General features: G+C 38.9%; 1 long non-coding RNA gene across 1 annotated transcript; it reads left to right on the top strand.

The window, feature by feature from the left end:
* The first annotated feature begins 14,161 nt into the window (after nucleotides 1-14,161).
* On the top strand, nucleotides 14,162-14,784 carry LOC130194290 (uncharacterized). The gene is made up of 2 exons (XR_008831806.1): nucleotides 14,162-14,276; nucleotides 14,349-14,784. It is a non-coding gene; the product is annotated as an uncharacterized LOC130194290 (long non-coding RNA).
* The last annotated feature ends 7,439 nt before the right edge of the window (nucleotides 14,785-22,223 follow it).

Genomic DNA, 22,223 nt, shown 5'->3' with positions numbered 1-22,223 from the left:
AAAGAAAAACATAACAACTTTTGATCCGCCTTTGATCTGCTGAAAAACTTGACGAGGAGAGGCTCCTTTGAGGGCTTTCAAAGGTTATAGGAAGCACGGTTGGAGATCTGGGCTCATCCTGTGTGATCTGTTTTGAGAGTCATCTGAGGTAGACCATTTGTTCTGGGTGGGGATGTTGATTTGAACTAAATTAGGGGCTGGAAACCCAATAGTGGTGACTCGAGGAGGAGGAAACACAAGGCGTCTGACTAGTGAAATGTGGCACTGAAAACAAGGCTTGGTGTCATTAAAAACAAGAATATTGTTTATGATCAACATCAATCTGAAGAGCATTGTTAAAGTGGAAATGATTACTGCCAGAGTTTTGATTGATATCAGTACATAGAGGGTGAAAGAGTTTGTTGACATTAATATTCTGTTATAATTTTTTTTTTACAGATGAATGTCGTATGATGCATCGACATGCCACCGAAATTCCACTTGTTAAAGTATTAAAATACATATAAATCAGCAACCATAATACCAGGCCATGTATCAATAATGGAAAGATCAGTTAATTTTGCAATACATTTATTGGTAAATAAAAATATAAAGTGAAAAAAACATGAAATAAGGATGAATAAATCTAACCTTAATGGGCAGGTCCTGCCCAAATAAACAAGATACAAAAGTATAAAATGCCACATTGCGAAACAAAAACGATATTTCAATGTCTTTTCTGAGTACTGTCAGCATGTATAATTACTTGCTTAACCAAATAATATCCTGCAACTTTTTTTCCAGTTAAGAGTAAGTGAAAAAGAAAATAAGAAGATAATAAAAGAGTTAACATCATGCTAATCTAATTTTGAAAGAAGTTTTCTCATGTTTTCTCATTTGTTCGAAAAGGCTTGAATAAACATTATCTAGTGCATTATAATGTCACAGTAAACCGAACAACGTACCGTGAACAGTGGACGTTTTAGGATGCACGTTTTAGGATGCACTGAGCACCTATCTCCTCTTTTTTCTCTCCTTAGGGATGAATTTGCATCTCTCCATCACACATTACTAACTCTGCTTTCTCCCCGGAGTCCTTTTGACTTCACGTCTCATAGGGTCATCGGACCCTATGAGACGGCATAGATCCTATCTGCCTGATGGATCATCGAGGTCTGGGTCGTGGAATTCCTGCTACCAACTACACCACTGCCCTGTTAAGACTCCGCCCACTGTTGAGACTCCGCCCACTCCTCTCTACCTCCATCTGCCTGAAGGATCGTGGAGGTCTCCATCGTGGAATAAGCCTACTATGAACTATTCATACACTCTGTCATATTCATTGAATGTATTTTAACTCTAAATCTGTCCTTCTGTACACATTACATCTATTGCACCTGTCCATCCTGGAGAGGGATCCTCCTCTGTTGCTCTCCTGAAGGTTTCTTCCCTTTTTTCCCCCTGAAGGGTTATTTGGGAGTTTTTCCTGATCCGATGCGAGGTTTTGGGGCAGGGATGTCTATGTGTACAGATTGTAAAGCACTCCGAGACAAATTTGTAATTTGTGAAATTGGGCTATACAAATAAACTGAATTGAATTGAATTGAAAATCAATGACTCCTCAACAAATACTATTGTTATAAATATGTCATAGTAAAACATGTAATCGGTAATAAAAGGTCCTTTGGGTTGCAGAAATTTGTTTTTTTGAGATTAGGTATCATTTGTATGTGTGTGTGTGTGTGTGTGAGAGTGAGTATGTGTGTGCATCTCTGCATCTGTCTGATGGACTTTCCACAGTTAATCTTGCAAAATCATTAACCTGGACCCACCAGCTTAATTATTTTTGTGCTCATTTATGACTCTTTGCCCAAGTACCTCTCGTGGTTGCAGTTATTCACACTTTTTGAAAACAGTTTTTATTCAGAACATATTTATTGCCAGTTTGATACTGTCATTGACTGGCTACAGATTACAAATGGTTCCACTATGGATTTGAACTTCTAGGTAAGACAATTGTATGTGTATGAAGCTCAGCATTTGGAAAATTGAACCGAGCACCAACAAAGTAGCACCTCATCTTACGTTCATAGAAGGAGAGCCATTTCACTGTTAGAACCAAATAGGAGTTCAACGTTGTGTTTTGCTAACCAAGCTTAATCAATCAAACATTACAGCAGTGGTCGCTGCAGAGGAGATCTGCACTCTACAGAGTTCACTTCTCTAGTGTCTTACTGAATCTTTTTAATCATTTAAACCCTTATGATGTATCCACCATCCTATCCCCAAGATGGAATCCATTAGAGTGTAGATACTGAAAACACATTACCGGTAAATAGTATGTAAGTAGTAAGAGATAGCTGAGATTGATCTGTGAGGGTTAACATGCTTTGTGTGTGTGATGGTTCAAATAACCTCTGTATTGACTTTAATGTGAGCAAATAAAGCAGGAGTTTCAATTTTGGTTGAGCTTTCCTTTTAATTTGACCATAGCTGTTGCCTGCAGTTTTTTTGAACTACAGCTGTTACCTTTTGATTTGGTATACACATGGATTTTCTATTGATCTTTGCTCTCATTATTTAGCTATAACCCATACTAAAACTAATCAAGAAAGACAGACAATAAATGTAATATTCAAGAAGGAGACTATTTTGGGAAAGGATATGATAGTGTGCCTCTGCAAAACAGCACGTATTCAGCCACCACATTGTTGGCTGCCTATGCCAGCCTGCATCTTTTCAATTGACTCAATCCCTGTCGAAAAAGAAATGTAACTCTCTGGTCCTGCCCTCCATGGTGCACCACCACTTTTCGGCAGGAAAACGAACAGCAGGAAAAAACTCATCAAACTGCTCTTAACATCTTTGGAAACTGTTACTCAGACAATGATATTAGACTAATCGGACTTCACCGCCATCCAGCATGTAACCATATAGTTAAACAACCTCAGCACTCTTTCTGAGAAGACACGACTGCGTCAGGTTAAAATCATCGGTTGTGACACTAACCATACTTGGCACCAGTGAAACTGGTGTCACTACCACAAGGTCCAGCCACAAGAGGCTAGCTTGACTGGCATGATCGCTACCATATGTGTGTAATCACAAAACGTGTAGCTCCACTCTGCTATCATGAGCACATGGTTATGGCAGCGAAGATGATATAACATGCTGAAAGAAATGCACCTCATTTGTTTTTTGTGTCAGTTTGTGCTCATCTGGTGAAAAGTTCAAGCGGTAATCCACAAGATCCTTATTTTGTCATTCTGGCAGCATCTTTGGTGTGAACCATTCATTGCTGTGGTTCATTGCTGTGGTTCATTGCTGCATTCCCAAGAGTTCACTTGTCAATCAATGCAACTTCTGGTGTGATGTCTTTTCCTTGGATTTTCTTTTGTGCCAATGTATCTTGTGTCTGTGGCTATATGTATGTGGACTGCAGGTTTTTTATTTTATGTTTTCTTCTGTTTATCGAAGAGAAAAAAGAAATTGCTGCCAACGACCCGAACTGCAATGCTTACTGGGCAGTAGACGCTCTTTCTCCACTAAAGATCTAGCAGAAACTAACAAGTCAAACATGTTTTAATGACCTTTTGCTGAAATACTATGTTGTCATATCAGCTAAAGAAGCGGAATAGACATATTTTTGGAAGAAAGTGTTACTCTGATAAAAGATGCTAGACTATCCCAAAAGTATTCAATGTTCAGAACAGAGAGCAACAAAGGCAAACTCCAATAACAAGACGGAATTACCATTATGTTGAACCTTTTTCTGATCAGCACAGGTTCTTTTAATTACCAATGTATCTATTTGCCCATGTCATTTCAAATAACACGGAAGTTCTGATGACCATACTGCGTCAAACAAACAACATTTTAAAGTTAAAATAGAAGTATATATGTCCATGTCTGGAACCAGGCTTGACTGAAAGCTGACTCGAAACTGATGAAGCGTTACTCAAAGCTTGGAGTTCTTTGGTAGTTTCATTGATACTGATCTGTAACCAGGTAGCCCAAATTAGTGACAAATGTCCCACATCTGAAAAATTAAGTGTAAATGATGAACGGGCTGTTTTGGTTGAGGGAATTATCATCACTATCAAAGCATATCTCTGTTCCTTTTAACAGCTAACACTCAATGAAAGTCAAACCAAGAATATTTACATGGCGACACTCCGCTCACCCTTCAAGAAATCCCCCATTTCTCATGTCTCATCAAGACCGCTGAGTTGAGATGGATCTTTGGTTTTTCTACTTAAATACTGTACCAGTTCCTCTGTGTCGTGAAACACAGAAATCCTGTTTCATCACGGCCGGGAAAAAAACTGACCGTTGTCTTCTTTAGGTCAATTTCGTGGTGATCCCAGATCGTGGTTGGAGTCCCCTCTCTCACCCATTGCCCGTTCTTGCGGTTCAGTTCAGAAAGGTCTGTTTTGTATCAGCTTGGTTTTCCATATACCTGTTTTTGCGCAGCTGTGTTGCCTTCTGTTGAAACTAGTACACTGTGAGCTCTGTGCTAATGTGCTTCAGAGAACTGTGCTCAACTCCAATTATACTTGTATTCAACCCGCACACAAACAGACCGAGACACATACAGAGTGGCGGTAGAAACAAAACATTCACTGCTACATTATCTTTGTTATTATATAAAAAGCATGTCTTTATTTAATCAGGGCCTGGCCATTTTACAATCGGAAAATTAGACTTTCCCACAACCAAATGTAACACCTGAATAAGCTCTTTAAAGGGCAGGAGCACTGTTGCCTCATGCTACAGCAAGTCACTCTTCAAACCTAAATTCTAAAATCTGAAAGCTAAATAATCCAATCCTAATTTATATTAGCTGGGTATTGAACAATTTTGAAGCATAAAATGTTAGTTAGTCCTCAGGAAAAGTGCCATTGTAAACATGTGACTTGAAGATAAGTGGGTGCTTTTTCATTGGGAGTGGCAAGGATTTGATTTCACAAACAAAGGATATGAGCTGTGTTCCTGTTAGATCTTAAATGAAGCGAGACTGGAGGGAAATGTCGTCAGGAGCAGCTTCCTGTCCAGTAAAACCTAATGCAAAAATATTCTATCATACTCATTCAGTTCAATGATTTCATTTCTTTTGTTCAGAGGAAACAGCTGTGTTTAAATTGCTGACTCTTATCTCCTAAGGTCATATATTTCAAGTTAAACATTATTTTCACCCAGAGCAGCTTCAGACTTTATGAATACCCGTCCTCTCTCTTGTCTAGGAAGCAGAAACAATGTTGATTTTGCCTGCCCCTAATTTAGAATTCAACTTGCAAGAAACCAAGGCCTTGTGATATTTCAGGGCATTGCAATCATTAAGGGGAGGCTGTTCTGGGCTTGCAGACCCTTGAACTCAGCAATCATTAAAGTGTCCCTCCTTAAAAGATAATGGACAGGGAAAACTCCGCCAAATCCTTACACATAAGGAACCATGGGACTTTCTGACAACTCCCACCCAAAATAGTAGCCCTTTTCCTCATCCTGTCCCACCTTGTTTTACTTCATGTTGGCCTCCTTAGATACTCTTTTCATGACCGGCACTGCTAATGTTAGTCAGATTGAGTGGTGGCACTCTCTTTGTTTCATTGGCAGTCCAAAAATGTACTAGGTTCAAATCTGTCTTATGTAAACACTTTAATTAAGACAGGAATAATGTCTCTAAATGTCTCAAACAGAGCTATGTTAGTTCCCTAAGTCTACTACACCTATCCACCTGTCCAAAAGAATTGAAAAACATATAAGACCACATCAGAAACAAAACTCTATAGAGCTCAGTTCACAATTAGTAACAAAAACCATAATAAATGATAACAGTGACAACCAATGCTTCACATTTTTCCTCCAGGCCTTGTCAGATTGGGGTCAATTTAATCCTATCAAAATAAACTTTGAAGACACCTGCAGCATTTTAGCTGAAACTGCTCTAGTCATTTCGTTGAGGGTTTAATTGTCTAGAACCAACCACCACCCAAGTGCAGTGTACACATTGTTACATTTTTGGGCTTATCCGCATGTTTACATTTCAAACCACTGAAAAAGTTATAAAAATTTTCAAGGACACAAACCACATTTGAGGAGACATGACATTCATATCAACACTTTCTCCATTTCAGAAATTAGTTCAGAGAAATTACGCTCAACACTGTGAAATTGGCTGAACCTGGGGGAACAGTTCCAATCTACGGTATGAAACAGTATGACACGACATAACAACAGTTTTTAGGCTTCAAAATGCCACCAAACCATAAAAACAAAGTAATTGTCATTAAAACAAATGGCTTGCACAGATATAGTCTATAAAATGCTGAGTAGTAATTTTATTGGATATTTAGTCGGAATACAACCTGTGGGTTTGTGTCGTAATAGAATGCTATTACTCGTCCAGTTTCTTCATGTGGAAATTTGTGCAGGCATTAGATTCTTGAACTATTCAAGAATCTGTCGAAGAGATAATGTATTTTAACGGAATAAGAGGGAGGGGTGCAGCTCCAACTAACCTGCCTGTGGTGATTTTTGACTCCATGAGATAAGCCAAGGAGACATAATGTTTTCCACCGCTCCTTATGAATGCAGCATAATGGCCAATATTCACTTGGAAGGCCTCCTAATTCTGCGGCTTGACATTGAATATTGGAAAAACCATAAAATGGAGGGTTTGCAAATCACATCGTAATGGCCATTATTTTATCTAAGTTGCAGATCTCGCCAAAGTTGTCATGACCCACACGGCAAGAGGAGCAGAAAAAATAAGAGTGAGGATACGAAAAATATTTTTTTGCTTTAACATTGCAGACTGCAACTGCATATGTTTTTAAATTGCAACAAATATGTTTTAGGAAGAAATTAAAATCTCACACAATCTAGAGCTATTGAAACACAACATACCTGGAGAGGTCATGTCTATTTCGTGGACACAACAGAACCAGGATATCTGATGGCCACACACGTCTGCTTTAGTATGATGACTTCATCATTACAATGCGAGAGAAACCTCTACTATATGGTTCTACACGATCAAAAAGTCCAATTAGGTACAGTACATTGTTTCACCCTGTACAAAGGAAAGTGTTTAAAAGGAGGTTAGGAGGGGGGTCTCAGTCGTCTGGTGAATTAGCTGGAAATGTCTTTTGCTTTCTTTGGCGGAGGACCACATCCTCCAGCAGTGTGTGTGCTGTGTCCCAGGTGTGCTGTTCTCGACCTCAGAGCTTCGTATTAAAACACATGCGGCAGACCGCACTGGGCAACAGTAAGCAGCCACTTAGAACTCTACTCAGACTCATTGCTTTTGTTTTTTTTGCTCTGATTGTGTTCAAAAGGAGTATCTCACATCAAACAGCTAGTGTTGTTGTTAACAGTGAACTGTATGGATTTCTTTAAGCTTCTTCTTATCATGTCAGCTTGCATAATTTACATCTCAGTTTTAGATTTTTATCTCTGATATCTATCATACAATTCCCCTGTGTCGCCTCTTGCAATATTAATCATGAATATTCATTTGGGCCTTGTGATTCTGGCCCTTGCACCACTCATTATTGGTTGCTTCAAATGAGTGGTGAGCTCAGAATCAATGCATGCTCCAATTCTCCAATTCTGTGTGGCTAAGCTTTAGCTCTACTTCATGTCAAAGAGGAAAGGAACATAAGCTAAACCTAAAATATGTACATAATTTATGTGTAGGCAGCATTGCAGCAGTGAAATTGGTATCATTAGGTCTTAGCAATTTAATATATAAAAAAAAAATCAGAATCAGAATTCAATTCAGTTTATTGAACCATTGAATCAGCTTTATTGACCATGTATGTGTGCACATATATGGAATTTGACTCTGGTTACACGGAAGGCGGTGCTTTGGCTCTAAACGTTTGTCTGAGATTTTTCAAAATGTCATAAATGGGAACTCCCCTTCTTATCTCCAATCTTGATTTCAGTTTTCCATAGGAGAAGTTAATTGGCATGAACCCAGCTCACTAAAAAATAAATTTGCCCCTCCTGTTGATATCATTTTCTCATTTTGAGCCAAAAGTGGCAGTCTGACAGGAAGTATTTTCTTTACTGCAGATCTCGCACAACATTGAGTACAAAAAGACAAACTAACATTTATTTTATCTTTATTCGGTCAACCAAATTGGAAGATCTCTTTGACATCTTTGATATTGATCTTATTTTATCTTTGTCTTCATTTTGGCTGCCTCCAGTGGGCTACCACTTTGGACTGAAAAGTAAAGCCAATGTATAAGTGCCTTAAACTTGCAGTCTTTCTAATATACCCAGCAAGGGGGAAACTTCTATGATTGCAAAAATAAGTCTTATCGTATACAAGTCTATGAATACAATTCAAAACTATTTATTTGTAAAACCCCACATCAAATATCACAAATTTGCCTCAGAGGACTTTATAGCACATGGCATCCTCTATCCTTGAAGTGAGGGCCCCTCAACAGAGGATGTCGAATACATCGAATGCAATTTGTAATAGCAGTAGTACACTAATAATAGCATTATTTTTATTAAAAAGTATTACTGCTACTATTAGCAGCAGCAGTGGATATAGTAGAATATCTAATTCTCACTTGATTATCGCCTCATTGTAAACATAAGTTTATGTTCTCAATCACGAGTTTCATATTTTTTTTAGTACAGCATGATATTCATTTAGTAAATTATGATCCATTTCTCGTAAAATAAATGATGAAGCAGGATATGCTTTAGGTTGTGGCTACCTTGTAATTGACATCTCACTGAACGGATCTAGAAGTTGTCCCTTTTTTCATCTTACAATTTAGTCAATTCACAGTGTGTTTTCAGCTGATGAAAGGTAAGTGTAACCTTTTTGGCCATCTAAAAATGTCCTTTTCGCATTTGGTTCAACTTCTACAGCCTCTTGTGTCATAGATTTGATTGCAAAAAGCCAAGATGGCGATGGCCAATACCTAAATGCTGATCTAAAGGCTTCAAAACCGGAGACCATAAACCAATGGGAGCATTGACGAAGGAACATAAAGCAATCCCAACCCAAACAGCACGCCTCTGTTTATGGTTACCATTCCTGCCATCTACTGCGCAACTAATGACCAGTGTTGGGCAAGTTACTGAAAATTAGTAATTAGTTATAGTTACTAGTTACTTCTTTTAAAAGTAATTGAATTACTTTACTAGTTACTGTATATCAAAAGTAATTAGTTACTAGGGAAAGTAACTTTTAAGTTACTTTTATGTCTGCTTTTTTAATGTCATGAACAGTACTGAACAGTCAAACACAATAAACATATGTTGTAGACCTATTTATTGCAATCAACAGGGCAACAGGCCTTCAAATCAAGCAGGAGTACAAAAGTCCCTTTTTTACTTAACTTAATACAAAATAACTGTCTCAGTGATTTAACAGTGTTTTTTTTTTACCACATTAGGCCCAATGAAATAAAAGTGATTGGCCTACAGTATTAACACTAATTAAAAGAGAAAACAAAGGTGCCTTGAGGTGCTGCATATAATTGATGGGGGGGTGCTAGTGAGGCGTGTACGTGCTGATCTGGAGTCAGTTTGGTAGGATTTGGGTATAAATAAATTATTTCATTTAAAATATGGATTTTTATTTAAAGATATTCATGCAATTTGCATGCAAAATAGGTCTACCCGAACCAGCGGACACAAAATTCAACCAGCGGCAAAAACCGCGGACCTGGCAACACTGGAAGTGGCTGTCAATCACAGTGTGGCACCGTGCGTGCTGGTCGAGGGGGCGGGCCTGTGATTGGCGGAGTAGAGGGGAGGCGTGCCTGTGATTGGCGGAGTAGAGGGGAGGCGGGGTTAACCTGTCGGAAAACGGAAGTTACGGGTGGTTGACGGGAACCGTTGTTGTTGATGTTCGAGCTGCTGAGCTGAGAGGAGCACGCTGTCTGTGTTGGTGAATGCCCAATAAAGGGAGGAATAATAACGTCGTCCCGTCTCCATGTCATCAGTCCATAACGTCCGAGACGTTACAATATCATTGCGCCACCAAGGTCCTGCGATGTCAGATCAGAAGCAGCTAAAGTAGCCTAGCTTGTCTTCTTGTCTGCAAGTGTTCATTTTTCACAAAAGAGAGTAACGCGAGTAACGAACTCATTTAAATTTCAGTAACTGTAACTGCGTTAGTTGATTAAAAAAAATACTTCGTTACATGCTCGTTACAGCTATAAGTAGTGGAATTACAAAGTAACGCGTTACTGTAACCAACACTGCTAATGACTCACCAATGTGGCTCAAGATGCGGCATACTTCAAGAACAAACATAAACCTATAGGATAATTAAACCTCCGGCTCACCATGGAACCAATGGAGGTATGGCCTCGGGCAGAACTACTTTGTTTTAAAATAGCAAATTATTATTTGTCTGATCTTTGTCTGATCTTTCCCTGGCTGATGTCAAGTGCCAAAACATGGCAGACATCCATAATGTAAAACACACCAAGGCTCTCCCCTTGGCGACGCTTTCAGGACCTTGAAGCTTCAGTTCCTGTCACTTGCTGTTGATGCGATGGGTTGAGGAGAAATGGCCTTCTGCTTCGGCACCACAAGCAAGCAGAGTTCCAGCTTATGAAGTTATTTGTTTTTTTGCTTCAGGCTTTAGCAATAAAGTAAAGCTGGTCCTGCTTAAAGTTCTTATCTTGGGGATTACGGTCTGCTGTGGGCCAAACCCACAGGAAGGGAATGGTGACACAAATTCCCTGCTCATACTCCCATGACGACAGTTTCTGTGCTTCACATTAGGTGAACACTGCCAGTTTCCTTACCCACAAAACTGGAAGAAAGGTTAAAGTGCGATTTTTACTTTGAGCCTGTGTGTAGCTTTGCACTTAGGGCCACATCTTTTAGTGACCAATCGTCATTAAAAAGGGAAGTCTGTGTGTGGTTCAGGTACACAGCTTATTCAGTGGCATGATTACCGCTAAACCAAGCCCTCAAACTGTGATGGCATTTTGCATTTGATGACCCAGTGATGGCCACACTCTTACGGTGTAATCAGCCTTCTTCTTGGCTACGCTACGGTATAGGCACCTGCTATACTATTAGCAAGGTACTTATTTAAAGAAGCTGTCAAATAAGAGTGTGCGATCACTGTTCTGGAAGTATTCGACGACAGCAAAGCTACAGATGAATTCTACTTTATAAAGCTTACTAGTTAGATGAAAAGTTGCACCCATTACTCTGAGCATTGAGATAACAAATTAAATCAAGTCCCGCACAGCATTTATTCTCAAATTAATCAATGTAGGCAGGTTAAGTACAGTGTTGTAATCACTTTGAATGTCTCAGCTGTGATTTAAAACATGAACCAAGTCAGAGAATGTGACTGTAACATACTTGCCAGGTCAGATGCAAGAAAGTACATTTTTAGCAGAAGTTCCAATCTGTTTTGCTATCGCAACTCAACTCCTGTATGTCTGTACTTTGACATGTGAGTGGAAATACTATCACCTGGTCGCTAATAAAATTACCCTTGGTAAGCGTTTGCGGTCATTCTGACCTGATTGGCTTTCAAAGCTGCACTCAAAGAAATATATTCACAAGTTGATTTTAAAGCAAGACAAGTAATAAAACAGATTCATCATTCTTTTTTTTTAAAGACCAGATCTATAATTCATAGCATCTATTACCAAGATTGAATGTGGATATGAGCGATTAGGTTCAAGAAAGACGAAACATAAAAGAGTAAACATGTATATTTATTAGGGCTGTCAGCGTTAACGCGTTAATCTATGCGATTAATTTGGCCGCGTTAACGCACTAAAATATTTTAACGCAATTAACGCAACTTTTTTTAATAAAAAAAAAAAATATACTTTATTAATCCACAAGGGGAAATTAGTTCTCTGCATTTAACCCATCCTTAGTTATTAAGGAGCAGTGGGCTGCAGTGATGCGCCCGGGAAGCAACTGGGGGTTCAGTGCCTTGCTCAAGGACACTTCGACTTGCTTCCGGTGTTCGTTGAAGTTTTTACACTCCTCTGAGTGTCAAACCGCGGCAGTACGGTTTGACACTGTTTCCGTTTTTAAAACAATTATTTCTCCGCGAAAATAAGGAGCAGAAATCAGTTTAACTCGTGGATGAATCAGTCAGGTTTCCTCCTGCTCCTCCTTCCTCCCGTCTCCCCCTCTGATACACAGAGGAACGGAGGGGCGACGTGTCGGGTGACGCGGCGCGGAAAGAACTCGTCACACGAAACCTTCAACGTGATTTGTCAATCCGTTTGTCTGTCAACATTTCGGGAAAAAAACAACCAATGAACACTCAGTAAATCACAAAGGACCTCCCACCTCACAGGTGGGGCTCATTTAGCAGCCTGTCAGTCAGAGAACCAGAGAACACGGCGCGAGGACAATGAGCCTCATTATAGAGCTGAGATTGTTCTGGAATGTTTGATGTATAACATGTGGGGGTGTGTCACATGCAAAAGACTTTAAACGGTGAATTTAATTTGTTTTGTAAAATGTATAAAATGCCCCCAGCCTCCAGAGCGTTAACGTGACATATGTGAATGTCAGTCAGTTCCCAAGGCCACTAGTGGGGTCGTATAAGGCTCAGTCATTTCAAATTCGTGTTAAAGTTTGGTTTTCACTTCCAAGTTGAAGTTTAGGGTCTACAGAAAAATTTGAGTCCGAGTGTCAAACACACAGATGAAAAATGGCCTCTAGGGGGCGCCGCAAAATATGTAAACTGCTACAACTTTTGATTAGATTATCCAATTTTAACATATGAGGTATGTATGGATTCAGAATTAAAAGGAGAAACAGGTATACCAAGCATTTGGTGACCAGATAAAAATAAATACACTTTTAGCCCAAAATATTACATGGACACAAGCGAAATTATGCTTTTTTTGGAGATAAAGTCTGGAAATGTCCTCAAAGTTGCTATGACAAGAGCAGTACAACAACTTCAAAAAGAATGTGCTGGACTCACATGACACACCACTGACAGCTCCGATCAAGCGAAACAACTTGATGTTGTTCCATGAGAAGAAAACACGCAAGAAGACAGCAGCTAAACTGAGGATGCAGCACTTCAAACGTCATGGAGAGCTTTATGGGAAAGCTTTCATTGTGCTGGAAAGCCGGAGTGGGAATTTGGAAGATTTTTTCTGCCACGAGTCTTCGCCATACCCACCTGCATTGTCATGCGAAGGATCCCTCAACTCCTGTACGAAATCAGATTTGTTGTTTTACATCCTGTGGAATCCTAAGAGTGGAGGAATATCTGACAGTGAGGAGATAGTTGCACCAGATCTTTATGATTTCATTGTCATTGATGGTGGAGCACTTATCCATTCACTGCCTGGCACGACTGTCCAAGGGAAGACCTTTGAGTCCTACTTCGACAAGGTGTTCTGCCCAAGAGTTCAACGTGACCAGAAAAGATCAACACGAGTGGACATCGTCTGGGACCAGTATCGTGCTTTGACAATCAAAGGAGGAACAAGAGAAAAGCGAGGATCAGGCACCCGACAACGCATCTCTAGCACTGCCAAAGTCCCAAGAGATTGGCAGGCATTTCTGGCAAATGAGGATAATAAGACAGAACTGTTTTCATTCCTGTCAACTGCGCTTGTAACAAATGGACAGTTCCCAGATGACAAAGATGTCTACATAACAGCAGATGATTGCGTCCACCATGTTGGAAACAGTCCTCCAATGGATCGCTGCAACCACGAGGAAGCTGACACTCGTGTCCTAGTGCATCTTCTCCATGCCCTCCAAACAGCATCAGTTGGGATGGTCTATACTGGAGACACAGATGTTGTCGTAATCCTGCTGAGTAATTTCCATCATATCAAGGCTTTGAATGCAACTGCAGAAATCTGGATCTGCTTCAAAACTGGAAAGACATCAAGAATGATCTCCTGAACACTCTCGCCACAAAACTGGGCACAGAAACATGTAAAGCCATGGCTCTCTTCCACGCATTCACGGGATCAGACAGCACATCTTCTTTCAAGTTCAGGGTAAGCGATCCTGCTGCAAATTGATGCACGAAGTTCCACACTTGACAGAGGAGTTCGCAACCATCATTGAGACTCCATTCCAAACCTCTCCAAGGCTGAAAGAAGTTGCAGTAAACTTTGTCTGTAGGCTGTACTCCAGTGAATCAAATGAGGAAAATGATGTTGATCTTCTTGAATGAGGCTATTCTCACAGAAGACGAGGGATGTTGAAAGAATCCCCCCAACAATGGATGCTTTGGATCTACATCTCAAAAGGAGTGTCTTCCAAGCAAGCATCTGGACAACAGCCCACATGTATGCACCTGTATGGATTTGAGTACTATATAATCACAAAAAAACCATGCATTTATGTATTCATTCATTTAGGTCTATAATGCCTGACAACAACCCCACTGACCATGGGTGGAAAGAAGAGGACAGCAAACTTCTTCCCATTTGGACTACGATACCACTTGCCAAAGACGTATTACAACTAGATGTGAAGTGTGGTTGTACAAGTACTTGTACAAGTCGACCTGCCAGTTCTCGGTGCAAGTGCATGAAGGCGAAGTTAAAGTGCACACGTCTGTGCAAGTGCACATGTCAGAACTTCTAAGACTGACATAGAATAAATCAAAGAAGTAAATTATAGTTATCATTGTAGAGTGAAGTTCTCAGAATAAATGTTAGCCCTATGGTCCTCTGTTCATTTTTTGAATGCCAGAAAAACTATTGTTTATCTTCTTATTGTTATTGATTTACTTTCTTCCAGATATAAAGTTCTTTTGTGAAAATTTCTTGTGAATAAAATGATGGCTTGTTGGCTTGATTGATTGATTGATTGATTGATTGATTGATTGACTGACTGAAAAAAGTTGAGACACCTGATCCTAAATCAATACATAGAAAGTTCATGGCTGTTACTACATTTTGCGGCGCCTCCTAGGGCATAGAATAGAAGAGTGAGGAGCATTTCAATTTCAGTTTAATCACCACACAGTCTTGACTTGTGAAATAACATTAAAAAGTAAAATTCCTTAGCAACTGTGAGGATATTTTCAGACTTTATCTTTAAAAAAGCATAATTTCGCTTGTGTCCATGTAATATTTTGGGCTAAAAGTGTATTAATTTTTATCTGGTCACCAAATGCTTAGCATACCAGTTTCTCCTTTTAATTCTGAATCCATACATACCTCATTTGTTAAATTTGGTTAATTTAATCAAAAGTTGTAGCAGTTTACATATTTTGCGGCGCCCCCTAGAGGCCATTTTTTATCTGTGTGTTTGACACTCGGACTCAAATTTTTCTATAGACCCTAAACTTCAACTTAGAAGTGAAAACCAAACTTTAACACCAATTTGAAATGACTGAGAAAAATTACACATGCATCCGACCCCACTACACTGGTTCTGCTGCTGTTCAATGTTAAAGATGACAGGACCAATGGGGTCTCAATATACTTCTTTTTTTTTACTAATCTGATGTTTCACTGAAGAAACAATTTATCATCCATGATATTAAATACCTCGCTGGCACTGTATATGTAGGAGCATCTTTGAAAACACAGCTCTGTGTGAAGTTTTGTCTTTAAAAAGAAGGAAACAACTTTTACTCGCGATTAATCGCGATTAATTAATCGCAATTTCAAAATGTGCGATTAATTAGTTACTTTTTTTTATCGATTGACAGCCCTAATATTTATATATGCCAATGGACAAGTTATCTGCCGACTATGACGTTGACGGTGGTGTTCTTTACACAAGAGTATATGTAAAGATGTATTTATGCAAACACAACTGAACACACACTTTTTCACAAGGAAAATTATTTACCGAAACTAAACCTTTCCCATCAAGCTAAACAAGTCATATGTGAGAAGGTGACATCAGATAAAACAACATTTATTGCAGGATCATTTGTCCCCGTTAGACATTATTGGAGAGCCAAAACATGTTGGTATGATCAGTTTCCATATATTGACAATATGCTCCGTATACACAACATATTCAATGGGATTGTGCTCCTGCTAAATGGCAATGCAAAAGGCTTTAGGTTTTTTGGGGTTGACAATATATATTGGATTATGTGGTCATGACTGTAAATGAATCTCTCTCCATTCCTGAAGAGGTATTCGGTATTATATATATATATTATTCCATTTTACCAAAAACTACACATGGTAGCTTTCGTTAAATTCTCTCAGTCTTTACTACATTATATGAGTCTGGACAGACATCGATGTAAATTGCAACTTGACTGGTAATTCTAGTCTGTATTATTGATTCCATCCTGGAATGTGTGCTACATTTGATGTCTTATCGAACAGTATGATTCCAGAATAGAAGAATGCTGGATTTCACACTAACATGGAAGCGTCATAGTTGGCAAGAATTAAAGAAACGAGAAAAGAAAGCAAAAATCATGTCAAAACCAACTGAAACAGACTACAGTCTAAAGGTCGGGACTGATTGATGCAGCCCGGAAAAGAAACGTCTGTTAATTTAGGTCAAAATGTCATGCACACAGTTCATCGTAAATTACAATAATTTAGATGCAGTTCTTGAGAAGTAAATACAAGCTAAAACACAACAAATATGATAATGGTTAATAATAATCAACATAATAAATACTTTGTGTCGGTGAGTGTATCTGGGAATATTTAACGTCAAATTGTGTATTCTCAGTCATCTGCTGATTAACAAGCGTAGTAAGAAATAGACAGTACAACCAAAGTGCAACACAATCTTCAACTCTCTGATCGCTTAATGTTAAAGCCTTTGAAGTAATGGTATTAGTGTGATAGGGTACTTTGAAATAAAAAGGCTTAATAATGACTTCCATACACTCTTTTTTTGCCAGTGTGGAGCCCACCCTTTAAACAAATGATTCAACAGTTTTTTTCCAAGGAAACCAATAACTAACTCAGAATTCTATATTACAGATTTAGAGTTTAGATTTCCTTGAAGACAGTTTACATACCGTACTTCCAAAGCGGCTCTCTAAATATCACTCTGAATTGCAATTTGAAGAATACTTTCTCCAGTTTCCTTGATTTTCTCTTTTTAGAGTGTACTGACCAAACGCTCTCAAGTACCAAGAGTTCAGATTAAATTACAGGCCTGATAAATAAAGAGAGAACATTGGGCAGGGGTCTTTTCTCACTAAATTATGGTAACAAGACCTCCTGGATCTGCACTAGCAAGCCGCTTTAGATTGAAGGATGATTGAGAGCAAAACTGCACTCTCATAATAATTAGAGATCAGTCCGAAGTTGGCAGCAGGCCCAGTATTGTTTTCACCCGTGGTGCGCTTTGATGTATTTGCAAGTGTGAGACACTTCTTCAGGCTTGTTCAAAAGACTGACCTTGTTTTTGTTTTGCTACTGACTCTGCACTTCTCAGGCAATTAGTATTCAACCGAGCAGAGGACTGTAGGGAGCGATCACTGAACAACATGTAAGAACATCGGCTACACAGTGGGAGGAGGACCAGTGGCTTGAAACCTCAACATATGCTACTCTGAGAATATTCTAGGAACTACTTAGATTTAAAGCAGCCGCAGTCATCAAGATAAAAGTCTTGACATTTTGATAATTTTGGAATCAGGCAGAAAACCAAAAATTTCCGAAACTGTTATTTTTTAGGAAATGTTTTCCATTATTGAGCAATGGTATTGTTGACACTGGCATTGCTTCTTTACATATTGTGTCAAATCATGTCTTTAAATTCTTAACATCTTACCAAAATCAAGCTCAGGTTAGTTACAAGATTTTTGACCCGCAACTGTCGAGACACATGTTTTTTCCGGCATTGATTAGAATGTCCCTCTTTGTTTCAGATATTTCCATGTGTTATAATCCCTTTCACTGATTTTTTAGAGATAAAAAAGCACTAAAACAGCCGCAAAACCAAGAGGAAAAGAATACAGTATCTTGAAAAGGAAAAGTGGACTATTATCTGTATGATGCACTGGGCAGTCAATGTCTCAGTGATTTTTGACATGACACATCCTTCATCAAAGGTTTACAGTTTACAAGACCTTCAATAACTTTTGCCATGTAGTTGGAAGGCACCCAAAACGGTATGAATTTGTCTGAAGATTTAAGATAGCTGATGCAAAATGGTAACTGTATTGTCCGAACAAAAGTTCAGTTTTGGATGAGAATAATAGACAGGTAACCTGTTTGACCTTGCTAAAAATGGAAGAAAACAAATATGACATGACCTGCTTAGCAATATGGAATATCAGTGGATTAAAGGCGATTAAACAGCAATGTGGTTTTAGACAGGAGGTCACATGTCTCTCCCTTTATTGCATTATACCAACTGTTATAGGCATTATAAGTCAAGAATCCTGGCAAAGGTATTGAAAATCATCAGACAAAGACTGCGAAACAGCTGGCATGCTCTCATTTGTTGGCCTAAACACTGAAGTTTGAGGCTCAGAAAGTGACTCCATTTTACTTTAAGAAGTGTTTGTAAGTAATATTATGAGGCTAAATGACAGCAGGTAATTAGGTACAATGTGGCTAATTGGTCTAATTAGAAAACAATTGTCTCAAAGGGACACGTCAGTCTCTAGCCTAGGAATGAGACGCAGCTGTCGGCGACGGTAGCTGTATAATTTCTGACTAATTCACACAAATTAGTGTAAAGCACAATAAGTAGTGGTTGCTGAGGGAGGGGAAGGTGTTGCAAAGCATAACTTGTTATACGGAAGCCAATACGGTTTTCGACCAAAGCACTCGACTGAGAACGCGGTCACTGAGTTTCTGTTTGACACCTACACTGCACTTGAACACGGAGAGAACACTCTGGCATTATTCCTGGACCTTTCTAAAGCTTTTGACACGATTGACCACTCAATACTTTAAATAAAATTGAGCCATTATGGTGTTAGAGGTACGGCACTCGAGTGGTTTAAAAGTTATCTTCGTGATCGAAAACAATATGTGAAATATAAGGGGTTCAACTCAAAATCATATGATATAACTTGTGGAGTACCACAGGGTTCTGTATTAGGACCCCTGCTATTTATATTGTACACAAATGACCTTCCAAAAGTCTTAAAACGTGTTAAAAGCATCCTCTTTGCTGACGACACAACTATCTATATTTCATCGAAGGACCACGATAACTTATATCAAACTGCAAATGAAGAGCTAAAAATCGTATCGGATTGGTTCAAAGCTAACAAGTTATCTCTAAATCCACAGAAAACTAATTATATGCTCATAAATAAATCAAATAATCTCCCAGATCAAGATTTTAGGCTTGAGATTGACGGGGTTAATGTCGAAAAAGTCCAGTGCACCAAGTTCCTTGGTGTCTATATTGACGACAATTTGCGCTGGCATCAATAAATTGACAGTTGTCGGAAGCGTATACGAAGCGGCACATTTGCCCTGCGCTCCGCAAAAAATATACTCTCAACAGAAAATCTGCGTTTGTTGTACCACAGCCTTGTCCATCCGCACCTCTTGTATTGTAATATGCTCTGGGGATCCGCAGCTAAAACTCAGGTCAAATGTCTCGAGATTTTACAAAAAAGGGCTGTGCGGATCATCTGCAACATGAAGAACAACGAACACACTGAGCCGCTTTTTAAGAGATTGGGCATTCTGAGATTTACAGATCTACATTAGTGTCAGACAGGAATTTCTATGTACAAATTTATGAATAACAATCTGCCACACAATCTGTTAAGTATGTTCACTAGGAACACACATGTCTACGACCATAACACGCGGCTGCGTGGTGGCATTCATATAAATAAACATACAGTCGACATTGTATTTAAAAGCTTCATCTGTAGAGGTCCAAAGCTCTGGAGACAAATTCCAGACGAGGTCAAATCGGCATCCAGCACCAAGGCATTTGGTTCTCGACTTAAACGCCATTTCACTTCATCTTGAAAGTTATTATATTGATATACAGCCTGGCGGCACAGTACAATAGAGGAAAAATATTTAAAATAAAATGTACATACATAATTTTATGTTCGTGATATTATTATTTTTTTCTAAGTTATCAGTAGTTCACATTTGTCTTTTATTATTATTTTTACTTTGTCTCTTTCTTTTTCTTTTTCTTTTGGTTTTCTTTTACTTTTTCTTGTTTTGGTTTTTTTGTTGTTGCTTGTACGACATTTTATGTTTTCATCCATATGTGTGTGTACTGTCTGTGTGCCTGTAGTAGTTGGGAGGGGGGGGGTTAAAGGGTTAGGGGAGGGGCCGTCCAACTCCTCATCTCAGAGGAGCCTACAGACCTCGGTTTTGGACGGTCCTCCATTCGTAAATTTTTTCTGTTAATGTTTGTCAGTATGTACACGTTATATACAGGACTGTCTCAGAAAATTAGAATATTGTGATAAAGTTCTTTATTTTCTGTAATGCAATTAAAAAAACAAAAATGTCATGCATTCTGGATTCATTACAAATCAACTGAAATATTGCAAGCCTTTTATTCTTTTAATATTGCTGATTATGGCTTACAGCTTAAGAAAACTCTAAAATCCTATCTCATAAAATTTTAATATTTCCTCAGACCAAGTAAAAAAAAAGATTTATAACAGCTGAGTGTTTGTCAAGGCTCAGGAAACCCTTGCAGGTGTTTCGAGTTAATTAGACAATTCAAGTGATTTGTTTAATACCCTACTAGTATACTTTTTCATGATATTCTAATATTTAGAGATAGGATATTTGAGTTTTCTTAAGCTGTAAGCCATAATCAGCAATATTAAAAGAATAAAAGGCTTGCAATATTTCAGTTGATTTGTAATGAATCCAGAATGCATGACATTTTTGTTTTTTTAATTGCATTACAGAAAATAAAGAACTTCATCACAATATTCTAATTTTCTGAGACAGTCCTGTATGTACTTATGGAAAATAAATTACTTACTTACTTACTTTGTCATTTGCTTATTTTTCACACACATATTTGGCTCACATTCTTTTCTGCCCACTCCGTTACAGCTTATCATTACTTTTATTACGGCACATTATTATTGTTGTTTTAATGTATATTCCCAAAAATGTCTATTTTCAAACTCTAATCACTATTACCAAATCTCATGCGGGCTTTCACCTCTCTTTCATTAGCAGCTGCGGCCCAAAACACTTTTCGGATCACTTTTGTTTTACCCCCCCAAAAAAACCTGTGAAACTCTGTGCCTTTTTTTGTCAAGAGCTTGTAAGCTTGCCTTTGGCTTAGTGAGATAAATGCACTTAAATGTAGAGTTGGGGTTATAAGCCCTTTAATTCCTTTAAGGATGTGACCTCAGACACCAAAACATCGGAGGCATGTTGAGCCACTTACCACTAGGGAACTTCAATAATACCGGACTGTTAGTGGTGAGCACATTATTAGTGCTGATAGGAAAATGAGTGCTGATTTACTGAGATTTCTCTATGGACCCGTGCAATGATGACTCATTCGAAACTGACTGCCTCTGTTTGTGTGATCTGTATGTGTGTTTGTGTGCGAGGGGGGTTGTGTCTTCAATTGTTTTGTGTTTAGTTACCAGAAGTACAAAGAGAACATGCAGACGGGTCAGTCCGTCATGCTTGTCTGTGTTATGATTTGGAGTGTTTCCTGTTTTGTTTTGAAGTCCCTGTCTTGTTTCCTGTTTCCCTGTGCTTCGTTCCCTGTGCTTGTCTATTTTGTTCCCAGCCACGCCCTGATTGTTTCCACCTGTGTCTCCACCTGTGTCTCGTTTCCCCAGTGTATTTAGCCTGTGTCCTTCTGCTTGTTTGGTGTCTGGTCATTTTTGTTCTTGTCCCTGTTCCTGTTGTTTCTCTCCTGTTGCCAGACTGTGGTTCTGCTCAGTGAACAATTAAAGAAACTTTTTTTATTTTTGAAACTCTGCCTGCTGCGTTTGGGTCCAAACCTCGCCCCACATAACAGTCTGTGCTGTGTGTGTGATCCAAGGACCTCATCAGTCCAAAGAGTTTTAGAATATCTTTGGGATCTGCAGGCATTACAGGGCACAGTAATGTGTTCCATACAACTTTGGACGTGGGAAATATCTCGTCAGGCTTCCAATCTGCCTTCACTTATTTCTCAGGTAGAGCTCCTTGTGAATGCTATCCATTTGAATGCTAACAGGTCTGATATATCTGTGTGTGTTAGTTTGATTAATCAAGTAATTCAAGAGACACTTAGAGATTATTACCAGCAGCAACAATGACGCTGGTATTGCTTTCTCCTTGTGAGTCTATGTATGATTCACTTAGGCAAAAAGAGGTGCTGGAGACACC

This window comes from Pseudoliparis swirei, chromosome 5, assembly GCF_029220125.1.
Source record: "Pseudoliparis swirei isolate HS2019 ecotype Mariana Trench chromosome 5, NWPU_hadal_v1, whole genome shotgun sequence".
Classification (NCBI taxonomy): domain Eukaryota; kingdom Metazoa; phylum Chordata; class Actinopteri; order Perciformes; family Liparidae; genus Pseudoliparis; species Pseudoliparis swirei.
The sequence above is the reverse complement of the archived record's forward strand: the minus strand, read 5'-3'. Positions and strand labels throughout refer to the sequence as shown.